Below are 20196 nucleotides of genomic sequence, written 5' to 3'. Positions count from 1 at the left end.
TGTCTCTCTTTCCTTAGACTGAGGTAATCTCATACTGCTCTGCTTCTTCATACCGGATCCTTGGGTCCTTTCCAGAAGCTCCCATAGATTGCTTTTTTCATCATGGTAATGGATTTTCTCACTGCTTCACACACTCATTGATTCATCCATCAACTTTCTCAGCATCTTCTCTGATAGGAACAGTTCCCCTTATGGAGTATTGAAAAGTTCCAGTCTCTGCCGTCTGATACTTCCAGTCTAGGAAACTGGTCTAAGCCTCATGGCACAGCAGGCCAGAGTGAGGGCAATAAACTGATAATAACATAATGAGACCTACCCCCTTGCTCACACACTAGGATGGGGCCCCACCAGATACTCTGGTCCAATATCCTTCAGACAACATGGTACCTAACTGAAAACATCTGTTTGAACCTATACTTTCATCTCACTGATTAAAATCCCCTCTTACCAGGCAAGATGCATCTTCTGACATGGATCCCAAGCAAAAATTGGAGAAGGCTTGCAATTCTAACATTGCAAATGCTCAGGAAGAGAAATATGGATGATGTGCTCTGGGAGGCAGAGCAACGAGTGCAGAGGGTAGGTGGGAATGTGGTAGGCAGAGTTGAGAAGTCCAGTCCCAGCAGAGGGCCACAGTAAGCTGGAAGAGCCACGCAAGTGTGTACACAGGAGAGGTGAAGCCACAGAGCTATCACAGGGGCTCAAAAGCCTGTGACCAGGACTCCCGGCACAGCTGTCCTTGTTCAGCCCTTGGTCTCTTGTGGTCCCACGTGTCAAGGATAATTTGCATGGCCTCCGATGGGGAGGAGGTCACAGGCCCAGGGAATAGCTACTACAAGCCGAGCCTGGAAGAAATGAAAGAACTTGGGGCATCTGGGGCTGCCAACCAGGGGTTGTGGGAGGAGAATTCCATCCAGTTTCATTCAAGAGCCAGGAGAACCAGGCCTGGAGACTGGACTTGATTCTTCGGGGGACGCATTAAAGGATTTTTAGCAGAGAAGTGATATGATCAGGTCTTTGTTTAGAAAATCCTGTGCATTGAGCATGTAGCAAGTATCAGTTCAGTTCAGTTCAGTCACTCAGTCGTGTCCAACTCTGCAACTCCATGGACTGCAGTGTGCCAGGCTTCCCTGTCCGTCACCAACTCCTGGAGCCTGCTCAAACTCATGTTCATCAAGTCGGTGATGCCATCCAACCATCTCCTACTGTGTCATCCCCTTCTCCCACCTTCAATCTTTCTCAGCATCAGGGTCTTTTCAAGGACTCAGTTCTTCGCCTCAAATGGCCAAAGTATTGGAGCTTCAGCTTCAGCATCTGTCCTTCCAATGAATATTCAGGACTGATTTCCTTTAGGATGGACTCATTTGATCTCCTTGCAAGTATGAGAGAAATCAAAGGAAAGAAGTCCAGTTAGGAGTTATGCAGACTAGAGACAATTTCCAAAAACTTTTCTTAAAAAGAGAGGATTAAAAAAGTTCCATGCCTAACAGGACACATACTGGCAGGTTAGGGGGCCCAACAGGTAACACCGAAACCTATTCTTCTCTGTTTATAAAAGGAATCACCTGTGAACCGCCACTCTTGCTGGCGCATGAGGTTCATCACCATACAAGCTGAGCCTATCTTGCGTCATGGCAAACCTTAGCATATTGTATTCTATTCTCCACCATCTGGGCTAATTCCAATCTAATGTGATTTCCGTCATAAAACCACAGCCAACAGACCCCAGCATTCGGAAATATCTGGAGTTGCAATAGAGAAACCAAAGACCCACCCTTTTCAAAGCGGAAAGGTCAGCTCTAGGTCTTTTCAGAAATTATCAGAAGGTACTGATTATGTTGCTAGTAAATGGCACCCACTCCAGTTCTCTCGCCTGGAGAATCCCAGGGACGGGGGAGCCTGGTGGGCTGCCGTCTATGGGGTCACACAGAGTCGGACACAACTGAAGCAACTTAGCAGCAGTAGCAGCAGCAGGGCAACTAGGAACTTGAAAGGAAATTAAACAGTATTGACTAAAAGATTTTCCTAATTATCCCATTAGGGATAATCCTGGTTTCCAGAAGCCTACCTGGTACAGTATGTTTTGTGGTGTGTTTGGACTCTGAACTTTGGAATGAGGCCAAAAGGATAATTTAGTGATTTTTTTCCCCCCTCTGATCAGGCCTACACAACAAAAATGTATAACCCATGGTCCAGTGCCTCACATCTGAGACAGAGACAACAACTTTGTGTAACACATATACCTGGTTTGGGGTAATATTTACAAACTCAATTTGCTTACAGATAAAAGTTCAGTTTCAACACACTAAGAGAAGTCTACTCGTAAAGGATACTTCTGCATAGCAAATAATGACTTCATTCCCAATTTCCATTTTACCTCCCCGCTTTGGAATAACTTGTATAAAAATCTGCATTGAGTTTCCTCCAGCAACATGAAGGCCTAAGATTCTGAAGAACTTTCTTCCCTCATTATATATAGAAATGTGTACATAAAATGTAACCAGAAAATCCAACACACAGATGGACTTTAAAAAAAAGAAAGGGAAATATCCACATAGAAGAATTAAAGAGGGCCTTCAAAACCATAGCTGTTTTTCAGTCGCTAAGTTCTGTCTAACTCTGTGTGACCCCATGGACTGCAACACGCCAGGCTCCTCTGTCCTCCACTATCTCCCAGAGTTTGCTCAAATTCACACCCATTGAGTCGGTGATACTCTCTAACCATCTCATCCTCTGTTGCCCTCTTTTCCTCCTGCCCTCATTTTTCCCAGCATCAGGGATTTTCCCAATGAGTCAGCTCTTTGCATCAAGTGGCCAAAGTACTGGAGATTCAGCTTCAGCATCAGTCCTCCCAGTGAATATTCAGGGTTGATATCCTTTAGAATTCACTGGTTTCACCTTTTTGCAGTCCAAGGGACTCTCAAGAGTCTTCTCTAGAACCACATTTTAAAAGCATCAACTTTTTAGCACTCAGCCTTCTTTATGGTGCAGCTCTCACACCCATATATGACTACTGGAAAAACCACAGCTTTGACTATGTGGACCTTTGTCGGAAAAGTCACGTCTCTGTTTTTTAATATGCTGTCTAGGTTTGTCAGAGTTTTCCTTCCAAGGAGCAAGCGTCTTTTAAATTCATGGCTGCAGTCACCATCCACAGTGATTGTGGAGCCCAAGAAAATAAAGTCTGTCACTGCATCTACTTTTTCCTCTTCTATTTGCATGAAGTGATGGGACCAGATTCCATGATCTTAGTTTTTTGAATGTTGAGTTTCAAGCCAGTTTTTTCACTCGCCTGTTTCACCCTCATCAAGAGGCTCTTTAGTTCTTCTTCACTCTCTGCCATTAGAGTGGTATCAGCTGCATATCTGAGGATGTCGATATTTCTCCCAGCAATCTTGATTCCAGCTTGTGATGCATCCAGCCCAGCATTTCACATGATGTACTCTGTGTATAAGTTAAATAAGCAGGATGACAGTATACAGCCTTGTAAGCCCTTCCCAATTTTGAACCAGTTTGTTGTTCCATGTAACGTTCTAACTGTTGCTTCTTGATTCAAATACAAGTTTCTCAGGAGATAGGTAAGGTGGTCTGGAATTCGTCTCTTTAAGAATTTTCCACAGTTTATCATGATCCACACAGTCAAAGGCTTTCACATAGTCAATGAAGCAGAAGTAGACATTTTTCTGAAACTCCCTTGCTTTCTCCATGGTCCAATGAAGGGCGGTAATTTGATCTCTGGTTCTTCTGCCTTTCCTAAATCCAGCTTGTATATCTGGGCGTTCTCAGTGCACACACGGCTGATGCCTAGCTTGAAGGATTTTGAGCATAACCTTGCTAGTATGTGAAATGAGTGCAACTGTGTAGTAGTTTTAATGTTCTTTGGCATTATCCTTCTTTGAGATTGGAATGAAGACACCTTTTCCAGTCCTGTGGCCACTGCTGAGTTTTCCAAATTTGTTGACACACTGAGTGCAGCATTTTCACAGCATCATCTTTTAGGATTTGAAATAGCTCAACTGGAATTCCATCACCTCCACTAGCTTTGTTCATAGTAATCCTTCCTAAGGCCCACTTGACTTCATACTCCAGGATGTCTGGCTCTAGGTGAGTGACCACACCATTGTGATTATCCAGGCCATTAAGACCATTCTTGTATAGTTCTTCTGTGTATTCTTGCCACCTCTTCTTAACTTCTGCTTCTGTTGGATCCTTGCTGTTTTTGTCCTTTATTGAGCCCATCTTTGCATGAAATGTTCCTTTGGTATCTCCAGTTTTCTTAAAGAGATCTCTAGTCTTTCCCATTCTATTGTTTTCCTCTATTTCTTTGCAGTGTTCACTTAAGAAAGCTTTCTTATCTCTTCTGGCTATTCTTTGTAACTCTGCATTCAGTTGGGTATATCTTTATCTTTCTCCCTGCCTTTTGCTTCTCTTCTTCCCTCAGCTATTTGTAAAACTTCCTGAGACAACCACTTTGCCTTCTTGCATTTATTTTTCTTTGGAATGGTCTTGGTCACTGTCTCCTTGTACAGTGTTACAAACCTCTGTCTGTAGTTATTCAGGCACTCTGTCTACCAGATCTAATCCCTTGAGCCTATTTGTCACCTCCTCTGTATAATCATAAGGGATTTGATTTAGGTCATAACTGAATGACCTGGTGGTTTTCCTACTTTCTTTAACTGAAGCCTGAATTTTGCAATAAGGAGTTCATAATCTGAGCAACAGTCAGCTCCAGGTCTTGTTTTTATTGACTGTAATAGAGCTTCTCCATCTTTGGCTTCAAAGAATATATATAATCAATCTGATTTTGGTATTGACGATTTGGTAACGTCCATGTGTAGAGTTGTCTCTTGTTTTGTTGGAAAACGGTGTTTGATATGATCAGTGTGTTCTCTTAACAAAACCCTTAGCCTTTGCCTTACTTCATTCTGTATTCAAAGGTCAAACTTGACTGTTACTCCAGGTATCTCTTGACTTCCTACTTTTGCATTCCAATCCCCTATGATGAAAAGGACATCTCTTTTGGTGTTAGTTCTAGAAGGTCTTGTAGGACTTCATAGAAGAGTTTAGCTTCTTTGGCATCAGTGGTTGGGACATAGACTTGGATTGCTGTGAGGTTGAGTGGTTTACCTCAGAAATGAACCAAGATCATCTTGTCATTTTTGAGATTACACCCAAGTACTGCATTTTGGACTCTTTTGTTGACTATGAGGGTTACTCCATTTCTTCTAAAGGATTCTTGCCCACATTAGTAGATATAATGGTCATCTGAATTAAATTTGCCCATTCCCATCCATTTTAGTTCCCTGATTCCTAAAATGTCGATATTCAATCTTGCAGTCTCCTGCTTGACCATGTCTAATTTACCTTGATTCGTGGACCTAATGTTCCAGATTTCTATGCAATATTGTTCTTTACAGCGTCAGACTTTACTTTCACCCCCAGACATATCCACAACTGAGCATCAATTCCACTTTGGCCCAGCCACTTCATTCTTCCTGAAGCTCTTAGTATGCTAGCAGCTGCCCTTCACCAGTAGCGTATCGGACACCTTCTGACCTGGGCGCTCATCTTCCGGTGTCATACCTTTTTGCCTTTTCATACTGTCCATGGGGTTCTCGTGGCAAGAATACTGGGTTGCCACTTCCTCCTCCAGTGGATCATGTTCTGTCAGAATTCTTCACTATGACGCGTTGTCGGTCTTGGGTGGCCCTGCACAGCTTCACTGAGCTACACAAGCCCCTTTGTCATGACAAGGCTATGATCCATGAAGAGTGAGTGGTGTGATAATGTGATTTATAATTAGAAATATATATTGTCTCATCCTCATTCCTGGCACAGAGTTCCTAAAGGCCTTGGAACTTCCTAAGTGAAAAGAATTATAAAGGTGAAAAGAGTATCGTTTGTTATTCTTAACAAACTTCTTTCAACCATACCTGAGCTTGTATTAATGAGGTGTTTTTTAAAAGTTCCCCAGATAACCACAGGATAGAGGTTTGTCACCAGAGGAACCAACCATGTGATTTGGGGTTGGGACTTTCAGCTTCACCCCAACAATGGCCAATCGTGCCTACATAAGAAACTGCCCCTTAAAATCCCTCAAGTACAGGACTTGGTGAGTTTCTTGCTTGGCAAACACACGGAGGTACTGGGGGTGGGCGGCATGCCTGCCTCAAGAGGACATGGGCGCTAACACTCCTCCCCCCACGCTCTGCCTCATGCATCTCTCTCACCTGGCTGTTTCTGAATTACATCCTTTACCACCAACAGACAAACATAAATGTTTCCCTGAGTTCTGGAAGCCATTCTAGCCAACACTGAACATGAGGAAGGGTGATGAGAACCTCTAGGCTCCAGTTTATAGCCAATCAGAGGCACAGGTGACAACCTGGACTGGCCGTTGGTGTCTGAAGTGGGAGAAGGGAGGGGCAGCCTTGTGGAACTGGGAGATCTAATGCCATCTCCAGGTAGATAGTGTCAGAATTGAATTAAATTGTAGGGCACTCAGACAGTATCCACAGAGAATTGGAGAACTGTTTGGTGTGGGAAAATGCACACACTTGCTGTCCAGAAGTGAAGAATTGAGGGCAGAGTCATGAGTACAACAGAGAAAAGGAGATTTTTTCCCCCCTTCAGATAGGAAATGTATGAGTCTGGGACACCTTGTTGTTCCCGAAATAAAAGAAGTAGCAAAAGACTACTGGAGCTGTGTCAAAGGACACAAGCACTAACTTGAGGAGTTATTAAAAAAAAGAAAAAAAAAGTTGGCTTTAGGAAAAAATAAAAACCAAACACTTCATTGGTCACTTTTGTGGGATACTGATACATTAAATCATTATTCTGAAAATTGGTACATAAACAGAAAATACTAGAAAATCATCATTGTGCAACATATAAAACATAGACATATCTCCAAGAGACTACAAATTTAGTTCCAAACTATCACTGTAAAGCAAATATTGCAATAAAGTGAGTTACGTGAATTTTTTGGTTTACCACTACAAGTAAAAGCTATGCTCACACTATACTGTAGTCTACTAAATGTGCACCAGTATTAGCTCTAAACAACAATGTACATACTTTAAATCCAAAAAAAATGGCAATTGTGACACCAAAGATCACAGATCACCATAACAAATATAATAATATTGAAAAAGTTGAAAATATTCTGAGAATTAACAAAATGTGACACAGTGTTACAACGCGACCAAATACTGCCTGAAAAGTGGTACTGGTGGCCGTGCTCCAAGCAGGACTTCTAAAACTTCAATTGGTAAATTTGCAGCATGAAAAGTGCAACAAAGTGAAGCACGATAAAGTGAGGCATGCCCATAGTGGATCTAGGCAAATATCAGTGAGCCCAAAACGCATTACGTGAGGTCAGCCATGTTCACTGAAGCAGTATTCACAACGGCCAAAAGCAAGCCAAGTGTCCATAAATAGATGAATGGCTAGGCAGAATGTGTTCCATCTGTACAATGGAATAGTATTCAGCCGTGTAAAGGAAGGAAATTCTGTCACATGCTACAACACAGGTGACATTATGCTAAGGGAAATAAGCCAGTCACTTATATGCGGTACCTAGAAGAGGGAAATTCACAGAGACAGAAAGGAGAATGCTGGCTGTCAGGAGCCAGTGGGGGGCGGGGGGAGGAGTGAGACATGGGAGGTTACTGTTTAATGAGTACATAGTCTCAGTTTCAAATGATGAAAAGTTTCTGAAAACAGATAATGGTGATGGTTATACAACATTGTGGATCTGCTTAATGCCACAAAGCTATTCACTTAAAAATAGAGACTCTGTCCTTCCACTGCAGGGGGCATGGGTTCAATTCCTGGTCACGGAACTAAGATTCTAATTGCTGCACAGCACAGCCAAAAATAAATTAAAAATAAAGATAGTGAAAAGTCAAGGTGGGATGTTAAAAGGTTAAAATGACAGGTTTTATGTGTATTTTATAATTTCAGAAAAAAATTTTTACATGAAAAGCTTTCTAGAAAACTTCATGGCAAGAGATGTTGCTGTTACCATATGAACTCTGATCAGTCTTGGTATCAATAAAACCACGGGATACCAGCTACCTCTGCATCTCTCGAGGTGATCCAGTCAGTACACACCAACATCTCTGAAGTGTTATTGTACAAGAAGTCCTGAATTTCAAATAGTCACTGAGTTTAAACACAAGTTTATAATACTTCAGAGAATAAAATATCAAAGTATAGGACACCTAGCAAAAGCAACTCGCAAAGTCCAGGCCATAGGGCATTTTACCTTTTCCTCAAAATGTCAGTGTGACATGCAAACTTTATCTGGCCACTTATTCAAAAAAACTTCAGTAAAAAGAGATTTTTTGAGGCAACTAGGTCCGTCTAGTTAAAGCTATGGTTTTTCCAGCCATCATGTATGGATATGAGAGTTGGACCACAAAGAAAGCTGAGCGCCAAAGAATTGATACTTTGGAACTGTGGTGTTGGGACTCAAGAGCCCCTTGGACTGCAAGGAGATCCAACCAGTCAATCCTAAAGGAAATCAGTTCTGAGTATTCACTGGAAGGACTGATGCTGAAGCTGAAGCTCCATTATTTTGGCAACCTGATGCGAAGAACTGACTCATCAGAAAAGACCCTGATTCTGGGAAAGATCGAAGGCAGGAGGAGAAGGGGATGACAGAGGATGAGATGCTTGGATGGCATCACCGACTCGATGGACATGAGTTTGAGCAGGCTCCAGGAGTTGGTGATGGACAGGGAGGCCTGGTGTGCTGCAGTCCATAGGGTTGCAAACAGTTACTGAGGGAAATTTAAGTATGGAAGGGATAGGTGATCATATTAAGAAATTATTGCTAATTTTGTTTGCACAGTGATTATATTAAGAAGGGAAAAGCTTTTGTCAGCCAAAGTATTTCTAAGTGGTAAGACATGATATCCGGGATTTGCTATAAAATATTCCATATGTCCCCAAGGACTATATATATATATATAGTCACACATGCAGCTTGCAGGATCTTAGTTCTCTGACTAAGGATTGAACCCGAAGCCTTAGCAATGAAAGTGCTGAGTCCTAACCACTGGACTGCCAGGAAGCTCCCTTATTCACCCACCCTCAATTTGCTTCCTTGCTCATGCTTAATGTTAAGAGAAAAAATTTACAGAAGGGCTGGCAACTTATTTCCCTATACTCACTGGTCCATCCCATGAATTAAGACCAAGCCTTGGCAAATGTGCTGAGTGAGGAAGAACAATTACCAAGTTCATGACTCCCGGTTCTGTTTACCCTGATACTGTCCAGGACAATCATTTATTTCCTGCTGGCTTCTAAGTTTTATTAAGCTGTTCAGAAAAGTTTCAGCTATGCTTTATGGCTGCGTGAACTGCCCGTGTATCCATTTCACAACTTGATTCATTCTGATTAAATTGTTCGACTGTTAATGAGTTTTAGATTGCAATATGGAGAGGCAAACAATTCAGAACATTAAGGCAGTAAAATATCTTAATATTTCACAAGTTCTCACTGAAAACATAAAACAAAAGGCTCATTCCTGGAAGGAGAGACTGTAATAATTACCCTCTGTAAAAATAAATGTGCTTGGCTCCCTATATATTATCCGGGCATCTGTGTAGACACACTCGCATGTAGGGAGCCAGATGGTACATGGTAATCTCATAAATATCCATAGGAATTCTGAGATTTTCAAGCCAATTGCAACAGACGAGATAACCATTTTGACATATTATTTCAAAGAATTTCTGGGGTTAGGCAAAAAATTGATTCCTACTCGGCTTACTTCACAGTCTAATGAGTTTTGCAATCTGGAGGCAATGGTGCAGGTGAGGTGTTGAAGGGTCTCTGGTACGGAGGGCTTCAGAGCCAGATGGGAATTGTGATTCAGGTGACCAAATACTGCTCTTCCACAGCTCAGGACTCCTCCTTCTCCCCGCTCCCACCTCCTGTGGGTTCCTGGCCCACCATCTGCTTCTCTTGTCATGCAGTGTTTGTTTTGATGGAAACTGAGTAAAGATGCACGCAGGCACTGGCTCTCCCACCTTTCAACATTTTCCTGGGAACTGCCCCGCTCTGGTGACTCCCTTGGGAAAATTAACAGACAGCAGGTAGAGGCTACCAAAATACTGAGGGTGGTGAGGCCTTGCACTGGTGCTTAAGCTCCTGAAAATTCAATCGTTTCATTTGTAAAATGGGAATTAAAACACATTATCAGCCTCAAGGCAAAAAGCTCAAATGGATGTCTTCCGTTCCTTCCAGCCCAAAAGCCATGCCTGTAATATACACAAGGCTTCATGCCAAACCGACTTTTCAGTTGAGCAGCTCTTCAAACTCAGGAAGAGAAGAGGAATTTGCATTTAGCCATGAACAGTCAAAAGACTCTTTGCACACATTTCTTAAGGAAAGGACATTTAGGAACCTGGAAAGCTTATGCCATATAATCTCAGAGTATAAGAAACAGCAGGGCGTCTCTGAGGACGACAGGGCCAATGATGCCATTTTGCAGAGGAGAAAACTGAGGCCAGAGAAAGCAAATGAGTTGCCTGCATCTGGGACTGGACAAAACAGATGTGCAGTTAAAGAACAGCTGTTGAGAGACGGAGGTCATAGCCAGAAGCTCAGTCAGTGTTCCAGCTTCATCGGGTCCCCACTGATCAGGTAGGCATTGTCAAGAGCATTTTACAAGTGAGAAATATTCATGGATTACTTCCCTTAGGCCCCAATCCTAGGACACAGCAGAACCGTGACGAGAACACAGGGTTCCTGGCTTCAAAGACAATGCTTCTTCTATTCTGTATCATCTTTTGGAGGGAAGCTTGCACATAAATTTGTGCTAAGGGGAGTGTGAAGTGAAGAGGATGCAGATGGAGGCACCTTGGTGCGTTCAGGTTTGTTTCCATCACCACCGCTATCTGGGGCTGGTGGGACTCGATCTCGGTATCTCCCCTTCTGAAGGATCTCCTATTCCATTCCCAGAGAAAAAGGCCCTAATCGACATGAGTTCTTCAGTTAAATTAATTTAATTAATATAAACCAATGCTGCTTTAAGAATTTGAAAGGTCTGTAAACTTAAATAATTGTTTTTAATACAAAGCTTCCTGAAGGAGGAAATGGCAACCCACTTCAGCCCATAGGGTCGCAAAGAGCCTGAATGGCCTGGAAGCATCTGAGTTTGCCCAAACCAGCTTTGCAAGTGAGGATATACAGCAGTGACAGGTAGAGCAACTACTGGGTGAATTGCCATGGCATCAGTGACCAAACCCCCAAATCCAAACCGGGACCTGAGTCACTGGGGTCTGTGTGCCAGCTTCCTGCTGCAGCAGAGTGGCACGTGCCCCCTTTACTGTGTGCTCTGCCGCCTCTCCGTCAGCTGCAGCCTTAGATGTGAGACAACTATATTTCATCGATCACAAGTCCCCTTCGAGACATAGTCACTGTCTCCAGAAAGGACCTCAAATGCTTTTTAAAAATCGCACTAACTACCAAATACCCATAAAGCATAGCATTAAATCTGTAATACCACACCCTCTGGCAGCATCTGCCCGGCCCTGAGTTCTCGAACATTCTTGGCCTTTGAGTTCAACTTCATCTGACCCGTGTTGGCCTACATCTCATGGCCAACCATTCCTAACCACAGAATCCTCCCCCAGCAGCATCCAAGACGGCAGCCAGGGCACCTTCAGAGACTCCACCAGGACTGGGCTTTTAAAGGGACGTCTCAGTGAGGAAAACACCAGTAACAACAAAGCAACCTAAGGGCTGTGTATTATAATCACAGATGCCACTTCATCCTAAATAAACAGTAAAATAGAAACAGTAAAATGGTTATGAGAAACATTCCCTTCTTGTCATGTCTGTGTGCTCCTGGAAATCTTTTTTTTTTCTTATTCCAGTAAAGTACAAGATATCTCAATAGCAACATAAACAGCATATTATCTACTAGTTACTATAGCAACTACATTCATGTAATTTGCTCATGCCTAAATTAAAGCTGCCTAGGGTAGCTTTAACTTACATCTCTCACATATGACTTTTTTGTCCATGTTTTTCATTAGTGAGAATCATGTCTCTCAGATGGTAATCAGCATGTTGTAATCCTCTACCTTACTCAGAGCTAACTTTTGCCATGACCTGACTTTGTTTCCCCCGTGATCTGTAGGTATTCCTCAAAGAAAGAACATGCACTCTTTTATCCTAACGTTTTAATCTCTCTCTCTTAATTTTTATTGGAGTATAGTGGCTTTACAATGTTGTCTTAGTTTCTACTGTACAGCAACATAAATTAGCTATAATAGACACGTATCCCCTCTTTTTTGGATTTCCTTCCCATTTAGGTCACCACAGAGCACTGGACAGATTTCCCTGCGCTATAGGGTAGGTGCTCATTCGTTATCTGAGAACATGCTCTCTTAATGGCATATTTATTCCAAGAGGGTGGAGGAGGGGTTATGAAGGAGAAACAGTTTTTCCATCCAAAAGGAACAGGAGCATCTACCCAGCAATGAACTTCACTGCTCTTGAAATCGTCCATTTTTTCCTAACTCTTGATGCAACACAGTATAAAAGGCATAACCTAAAAAAGGGTGTGATGGAAAGAGGTACCGAGACCCACTCAAGGAAAAGGCACAATAGTTAATCATCTCTTCTCTCACATCCTTCCTTCAACCCTGCAAAATAAACGAGTTGAGAAGCTCTTTGATTTTTGTGACTGTAAGCAATATGGTGGATTAATGTTCCTAAATGCTAGCACTGAATACATGAATTCATTGTTCAGAATGTTCCGGATGAGTCAGTAGCTAAGTCCTATTAATTCTGTTATATGTTCTTATTTGTGTCTGCTTTGGAATAGAGCCAGGAGAGAAACGTTGTCATGAAGAAACCCATGAAATATACCTACCTTTGTAAAATAATGCATTTCAAACTAAAGATTGGCTATGCTTCTCTTAACCCAAAATTCTCAGTGGCCCCACCGAGACATGCAACAAGTTTCTCAAAAATCACATTGGCACATCAATCACATGGCTGCTTACAATTGTTCAGTGAATGTTTAACCAAGATATATTCATCTGGAATTAAACCAGGATGGATTCCTTAGAAGAGCCATCAAGATCACTGTCCAACATAAGAACCCTCAGGACAGTGGGAAAGCCTGTAAATGTCCCATTGCAGGGCTTTTAAAGGGCTCTGGATTCGGCGGCGGGGAGACCTGTCTTTAATATCTTCATTACTGCTTCCGATGCATTTCCAGTGTCATTAATTCACATTGGCATTTCATTAAATGGGATTCTCTTTGCAAATACTACTTTATATTCTTTCTTTTTCCCTGTAAATCTTTAAATCTGAGCACATTTTGAGCTGGTTGTTCACGTCACTGTGGACCCTTGGAAAAGCAGTCACAAAATGACCATGTGCCTCTGGTCTGCAGCACGCCTTTCCATTTGCTGGTTTAATCCTCCAGACTTGAGCCATTTCCCATTCGGTCCTTCACATCATCTCAGGTTAATCTGTCAAATATTTCAAACAGCCAAGCCAGTTTCCAATTGCTAAGGACTTTGCCACAAGCACCATGTCTGTTAATAAGATTTTCATTTGGAAAGATGCCAGGGTGTCTATGTTTTCTATTGTATATAAATACTGAGATTTAATAGCTTCAGGTTTTGTTTAATGTTAGCGTCAACTATTAAAAAAAAAAAAAAAAAAAAAATGTTCGCAAATGCCTGGCCCGACAGTGAAAGGCCCCACTGACAGCTATTTGCAAGGGTAATGTTGTGGAAAACAACATCCATCTTGGAAACAGTTTCATTAGCCCCATCTAGCTGACCTCTCCACATAATGTTGTCAAATGTGACGGGCATCAGATTATTGGGAATATGGAGATCAATAAATATGCAACACCGGCGCTTAGAATGCTTCTGGCATCGGAGCCATACAAATGCCATCTAACACGGCTTGGAGTCGCTGTCATCTGTCACACCAGCTAGTAAATAGACAAGCTTAAGGGGAAGGCTATCTGTAATGGTAAAATATATGGGTGAAGAATTAGACGGGCATTGTATAGTTAGGATTCTGATGCATGAAGGCTCCAAAAGAAAAACACCAGGCACATGCTGGAGCAGCAGCCTGCCTTCTGTGGGAAATCGATGCAAATTCTTGCCACATGGTCAAAAGCTGCCCAGTGGTCCTGCTTCTGTGTGTTTGACATCAGCTGCCAAGGGAGCATTGTCTGCCTTTGGGATGCTCGCTAGAAACTGGGAGCATCCCAAGTCCATTTCTGACACCCTGAGGCAGCCAGATCACCCATCCCCACAAATTTCTGTGTGTGTGAATCGCACAATGTCTTTTCAGTGTGGTGGCAACCCAAAGCCAAAGAAAGCGCCTGCACTGTCCGATTATGTTCGCTGCAAATGCCTACAACGTTGGGTTCACAAAAGAACAACCTGGTTGAACTGCTAAAGGAAACTCTCACCCCAGCTGGTGCTCATCAAATTACCCCATCATCAGACCTTTGGGAACCGCTACTGGTGACAACTTCTCCATCAGGCCACCCTCTTCTAAGATCCCCACCTGCCCAGCCTGCTAGAAGCTGAACCCCACTGCCCACTCTTTGCGCTTATCACTACCTGACGATCCCAGCTGAGGCACTTGCTCCGTCCTCAGTAGTGTTTTCCAAAGTCCCCAGAACAGGCAGCCCTGTTCATAAACCCTTGTACCCCTCCAAAAACTGCTTGGAGCAACTTAAAGAAAGAATCTGTCTGCCAGTGCAGGAGATGCAAGAGATGCAAGTTCGATCCCTGATGGGGTGGGAAGATCCCCTGGAGGAGGGCATGGCAACCCACTCCAGTATTCTTGCCTGGACAATCCCATGGACAGAGGAGCCTGGTGGGCTACAATCCACAGGGTCTCAAAGAGTCGGACACAACTGAGCATGGCACAAAAAGAAAAGCTAGTTCTTGACAGATCAAAACACAGAGGATGTGAGCCATACAAAGGCATATACCCAGACACCCCATGCAAGAACAAACACGTTCCTCAAACCCAAGTCATGTCACTGACCAATGATGAGCAGCATGCTTCTGCCCCTCTAGGTTTTAAGAAATGCCATTCATCTCTATGGAAAAGAGAACAAACAAGAGGCATAAAGGTATTTTTGAAGTACACTGTTATGAGGTACTTGGCTAGTAATTTGCAGCCTAGGTACACAACATACCTTTTAGCACGGCTATTTATCTCTCAGAGAGAATGCTGCCGTACTTACGATAAAGGCTCTGTTGGACCTCTTCATCAATAGCAAACCTTTAAGCACAGCACATCTCATAAATAGGAGTTCCACTAACACAGACTTCAAAAGGATAGAACTTGATAATTCAAAAATAGAGCTATATTAAGTGTTCCAGCAGTCCATCCATAAAAGCCGTCGTATATTCCAAACGCCAGAGTCCTTCAAGCAACATGACAGGTCTATTAGAATAATAGCAGGGGAAAGCATAATTACAAGTAATCATTGGCTGGAAAGGAGCTAGTTGTTTTTGTAGAGCAAAATGCCGCTCTGAGCCCCGTGGAAAATGTAGCCAGAGCAGCGACAGCGAGAGCAGATAACCATCGAAAATAACCACAGCGCAAACCCTGCACTATTTATTTCTACTTATTAAGAACTCTTTGTATACCTTAATGTTTTCCTGGTGAAATCATCTTAATTTGAGCCCACATTTTCTTTGGATAAGATTATTACGTAATTGCTACTTACCGGCCACTATTTTCTATACATTTGTTGGTCAAACAGTTAGGGTGTCTGTCTTTTCCAGCCCGCAGAGATCATTCCGTTAAGCAGGGGCTGCTGGCTGGCTCTGTGGAGCCATATTGAAAATACACCATGTGCCCGAAAGGATAAAGAAAGTTTGGCTGGGCGTTATGTTTTAATCCATAGATTGATGACTCTAGCTCTGTCAAAGGATGGGGCTGTTTCTCATTAGGAATGGCAAAAGAGGAGACATCTGGGCCCATTTCCCCAGGACGGGACTGCACCCCCCCCCCAACCATCAGGAAGCCCATTCATCTGGTGGATTTGTGTTTATCCTCCTCCTTAATTAGATGGCTGTCAAGCACTTTAAAGTTTCCAAAATGCACGGAGAATAACACACCCCAGCTGAGTCTTGTCAACAAGTCCAGGAAGGAGTCAGGGCAGGAGTCTTTAGCTCCAGTTTGCAGATGTGCAAATGGAGGTTCAGGAAAGAAAGGGGCTCCCCAAAAGCCCCACAGCTGACCTTCTCCCCATGCCATCATCCTGCCCTGACAAAATGCTTGCTTTGCACCTGGTTCTCCATCTCACTGGCTCTGTGGGACACGCCCATGGAGATAAAAGTCACTCACCAGGTGCTGCTGCGCAGGTGCTAACCAGGTCTCAACACATGGAAGCGGGTCACACACTCAGCCTCTGGACCGCAGGGAGGTGGGGTAGAGGTTCACACCTGGTGTGGAAGGCAACCAGGCTACCTGTGTAAAGAAGGACACAATCAAGTCAGACTCACCTAGGTCTTGGCATCATTCACTTCACTAACACTGACTGATCTGCAGACTAGGTACCAGGCATGGAAGGAGGTGGCAGGGGAAGGGAGTGGAGAATGGCAGAAATAAAATGAAATCTAATTTTTAGCCCAGATATGAGAAAAATGCAACTGTGAATGACTCGACCTCATAATAGTAGGTACAGTCGACATGAAACACCCAGGACAGACACCGGGCAGCCAGGGAACCAGTGTCTCCAGGAAGCATGTGTACCGACTTTCTAGCAATCTGACACTGAGCCACTGACTTAACCTCACTGAGCCTCAGTGTCCTCATCTGGAAAATGGGAGTAACGAGACTGCCTGTCTCCAAGGGCTGTTGTAAAAGTAGTTGCCCCATGGATGCCACCAGCAGAGTGCAGGGCGCACAGAAGCACTATTAGGTGCCCCCCTTTTGATACCCCATAGGAAGCCAGAGGACAGAGTGATCCGTGGTCTCTGGTTCTTAGGAAAGGTCTCCTGGAGATGGAGGGAGACTAGCTGGTCCTTGGAGGACAGAAGGCAATTCTCCACAAAGCAGCATCCCAGGCCTTGTCCTGGGAGTACAGAAACTCAAGAGGCCTCCTGCCAGAGGCTCATTTCTAATAAAAAGCCTTACAGAAGACCCTCTAGGTTTATTGATATGTTTGGTTCCCACTTAGTCTCTTAGCAACATGGTGTGAGTCTGGACTTTTGGACTTCATTGGTATAACCCATGTTGGTTATAAAGTTGTAATGCACAATCTGGCTCCTTCCCCCACTCAAAATATTCAACTTTAAAATTAATTTGGTTTTGAAATACAATACCAGGATATATCATTAAAGCAAAGTTAGAAATCCCAGTGCCGTGAATATATTTAGAATTTAGGCTATTAAGGGATTTCAGCTTGAGAAGAGCTGGATCTTTCGATGGTGGTGGTGATTTAGTCGCTAAGTCGTGTCCAATTCTTGCAACCCCATGGACTATAGCCCACCAGGCTCCTCTGTCATGGGATTTTCCAGGTAAGAATACTGGAGTGGGTTGTCATTTCCTTCTCCAGGATCTTTCCATATTGTGGAATAAACTTCCAATAATGCTTCACAAGACCGTATCACACATCGAATGTACATGCTGCAGAGATAAGACATCAAGAAAGAGGATGGTGATGATGGTGGTGGTGGTGGCCATGTAATGGTAACCATGACAACTGTGCAAGAGGAGGATGCTCAGGGTTGGTTCTGAAAAAGGGACCCAGGCAGGTGAAGGACAATGATCTGTCAATCCACATGAAGGTGAGTCATGAATGTGGGCCTGGAACCTGAGAGAATGCACTTTCCAGCTTCTTCAGAATGAAGAGCTCCATCTAGGCTAGCTGTGGATCGCCAGACCCAGAGATCTGTCAAAAGGATAAGCTCTGAAGATCATCCACCCCAACATAACCATTTTAGGCATGTCTTGGACTTGGGAAAGATTCCAACAGAAGTTAACCCAAGTAAGCAAGAACCTGTAACAGTACTAAAAATCCACACACCTCCTGTTTTACTGAAGGCCACACGTGTCCCTGCCACTCGATCTTTGGAAACTGGCCGGGCACGTGTCCTGGCCCTCCCCTCCCGTCCCACCATCAGGTTCGCGGGATGATTTCTGAAATCACTTCTCGAAGGAAAGCCTCATTACCCAGTGACATGTTGTAATCCCAACCAATGCTTCCAGAAAAGTTTCAATGTCCATTACATTAGCTAGCCTTAAAATTGAATACAAATCCATTTTAATCAATATGTTGTAATAAATAGATATTAAGGCACATGGCACTAATGTACAGGTAGGCTAATTAAAGCGCCAGCATTTGCAGCACTCACATACCTCAATTTTCTCTACAAAATCCTTATTGAACCACTACCTTAAAAAAAATAATTGCATTTGCAATTAGAAACACTGAAGTTACATTATCGATTTTCTGCTAAAAACCTTTTTAGTAAACAAGCACAAACTACATTCATTAAATGTAAGTGCTTGGAGCTATGGTGTGAAATTCAATTCAGCCATTATCATGAATTACACTGATTATTGCTGTAATTATTTTCTCTTGGATACAACTGCATTTCTGTCCCTTGCTAGTTCTGTTGGACATATAACCATGTTCATTTTATAGCTAATAATACTCAACTGTAGTCCCAGCAATTACTATCACTTATACAAATCATTAAGTTAAGCTACGGGTACCTAGTAAGATTCAAAAAAATTAAGTAAAACATCCTTTTTTTTACCCTTTAAATAACTAATAGCATTAGAGAACACGGGAAATTATAGATGTTAACTGATTTACATTGCAATCTCTAATCACCTGTACTTGACTTGTCAGAAATTTCTGCTGTCCTAAGCACACCTTTTGAGAAGAAACCCACCAACGGACTCTTTTTTTTTTCCAGAAATGAACAGTTGATGGATAGGATTACATATCTGAAGGATTCTCGGGAAGGAAAAAAGCCATGATCATTTGGTGTGTTCAAAAAAAGAGATTTTGTATTTTAGTCAGAGCGAAAAAATGATCTTGCCTTGTATGTGCTTGCTTATTTAGGTGTCTTATTAACTAAACAGATTTTAGGAGAGAAAACTCCACTTTCCTTTTTCCTCCAGAGGCAGCTGTAGCTTTCCACCGTTTTTAATGTGAATCCTCTAGGGAAAACAGGTGTTTTCAAAGGAGACTTCCCATTCTTCCCTGAGGCAAGGGTGCTGCACTGCCCTGGTTGAAGGTAGATGCTCCTGGGCATATTCCCTCAAAGTGATATATTCTCCAGGGACTCTGGTGGGGAACCACCCCCATAGGAAAACTGGTGGGGAAGAAGGGAAGTCAGAGAGACGACACTTTTAACATTTGTACTTGCGTCACCATTTTCTCAATAAACAATGTTTTTTATTTATATGTCAGATATTTTGTGGTTGCTGTTTAGTCGCTAAGTCATGCCTGTCCGAACCTTTTGCAACCCCACAGACCATAGCCTACCAGGCTCCTGTGTCCATAGCATTTTCCAGGCAAGAATACAGGAGAGGGTAGTCATTTCCTTCTCCAGGTCTTCCTGATCCAGGGATAGAACCCACATTTCTTGGGTCTCCTGCATTGACAGGCAGAGCCCCCAAGGAAGTCCCACGTTATATATTGGACTGGCCAAAAGTTCATTCAGGTTTTTCCTTAACCTCTTACATAAACCCAAATGAACTTTTTAGCCAACTCAATAATTCATTTCATTTTTTTAGAAGTGGAGGAAGGAGGTATATGACTTATCTCAGGCATGTGTACTCAACTGTGTCCAACTCTTGCAACCCCATGGACTGTATCCCACCAGACTCCTCTGTAAGTAGGATTTCTCCAGGCAAGAATACTGGAGTGGGGTGCCACTTCCTCCTCTAAGGGATCTTCCCAACCCAGAGATCAAACCCTTGTCTCCTGTGTCTCTTGCTTGGCAGGTGGCTTCTTTACCACTGGTGCAACCTGGGAAGCCCCACATAGCTTATAGGAATCCACAAACAAAATTTTACCAATTAAAAGAGAAAAGGTTAAGTGGGTGTGACCTAGAGGGGAACTGGGTTCCCACACCCCTCCAAATTGCTGGAAGCTATTTTGGCACAGAGCTTCCTAGTGGCCAAAGCAAAATGAAAAACACAATCTTATAGACATAA

The 20196-nt window shown here is 43.0% G+C and overlaps 1 long non-coding RNA gene across 3 annotated transcripts in view; it reads right to left on the bottom strand.

Annotated features, from left to right (window-relative positions):
• Positions 1–15997, bottom strand: part of LOC123331340 — a 45493-nt gene extending 29496 nt beyond the window's left edge. For 2 of the 3 annotated variants that reach the window (XR_006547910.2, XR_006547912.2), the window contains exons 1-3: positions 15743–15997; positions 15206–15436; positions 15052–15106 (exon numbers count right to left, since the gene is read on the bottom strand). This is a non-coding gene — a long non-coding RNA (uncharacterized LOC123331340). Of the gene's footprint in view, positions 1–15051; positions 15107–15205; positions 15457–15742 lie in introns of all 3 variants that reach the window. The other variant, XR_006547911.2, reaches the window with a different exon arrangement.
• Between the last annotated feature and the right edge of the window lie 4199 nt (positions 15998–20196).

This window comes from Bubalus bubalis, chromosome 23, assembly GCF_019923935.1.
Source record: "Bubalus bubalis isolate 160015118507 breed Murrah chromosome 23, NDDB_SH_1, whole genome shotgun sequence".
Taxonomy (NCBI): domain Eukaryota; kingdom Metazoa; phylum Chordata; class Mammalia; order Artiodactyla; family Bovidae; genus Bubalus; species Bubalus bubalis.
Note: the sequence above shows the minus strand (reverse complement) of the source record. Positions and strands in the feature narration are given on the sequence as shown.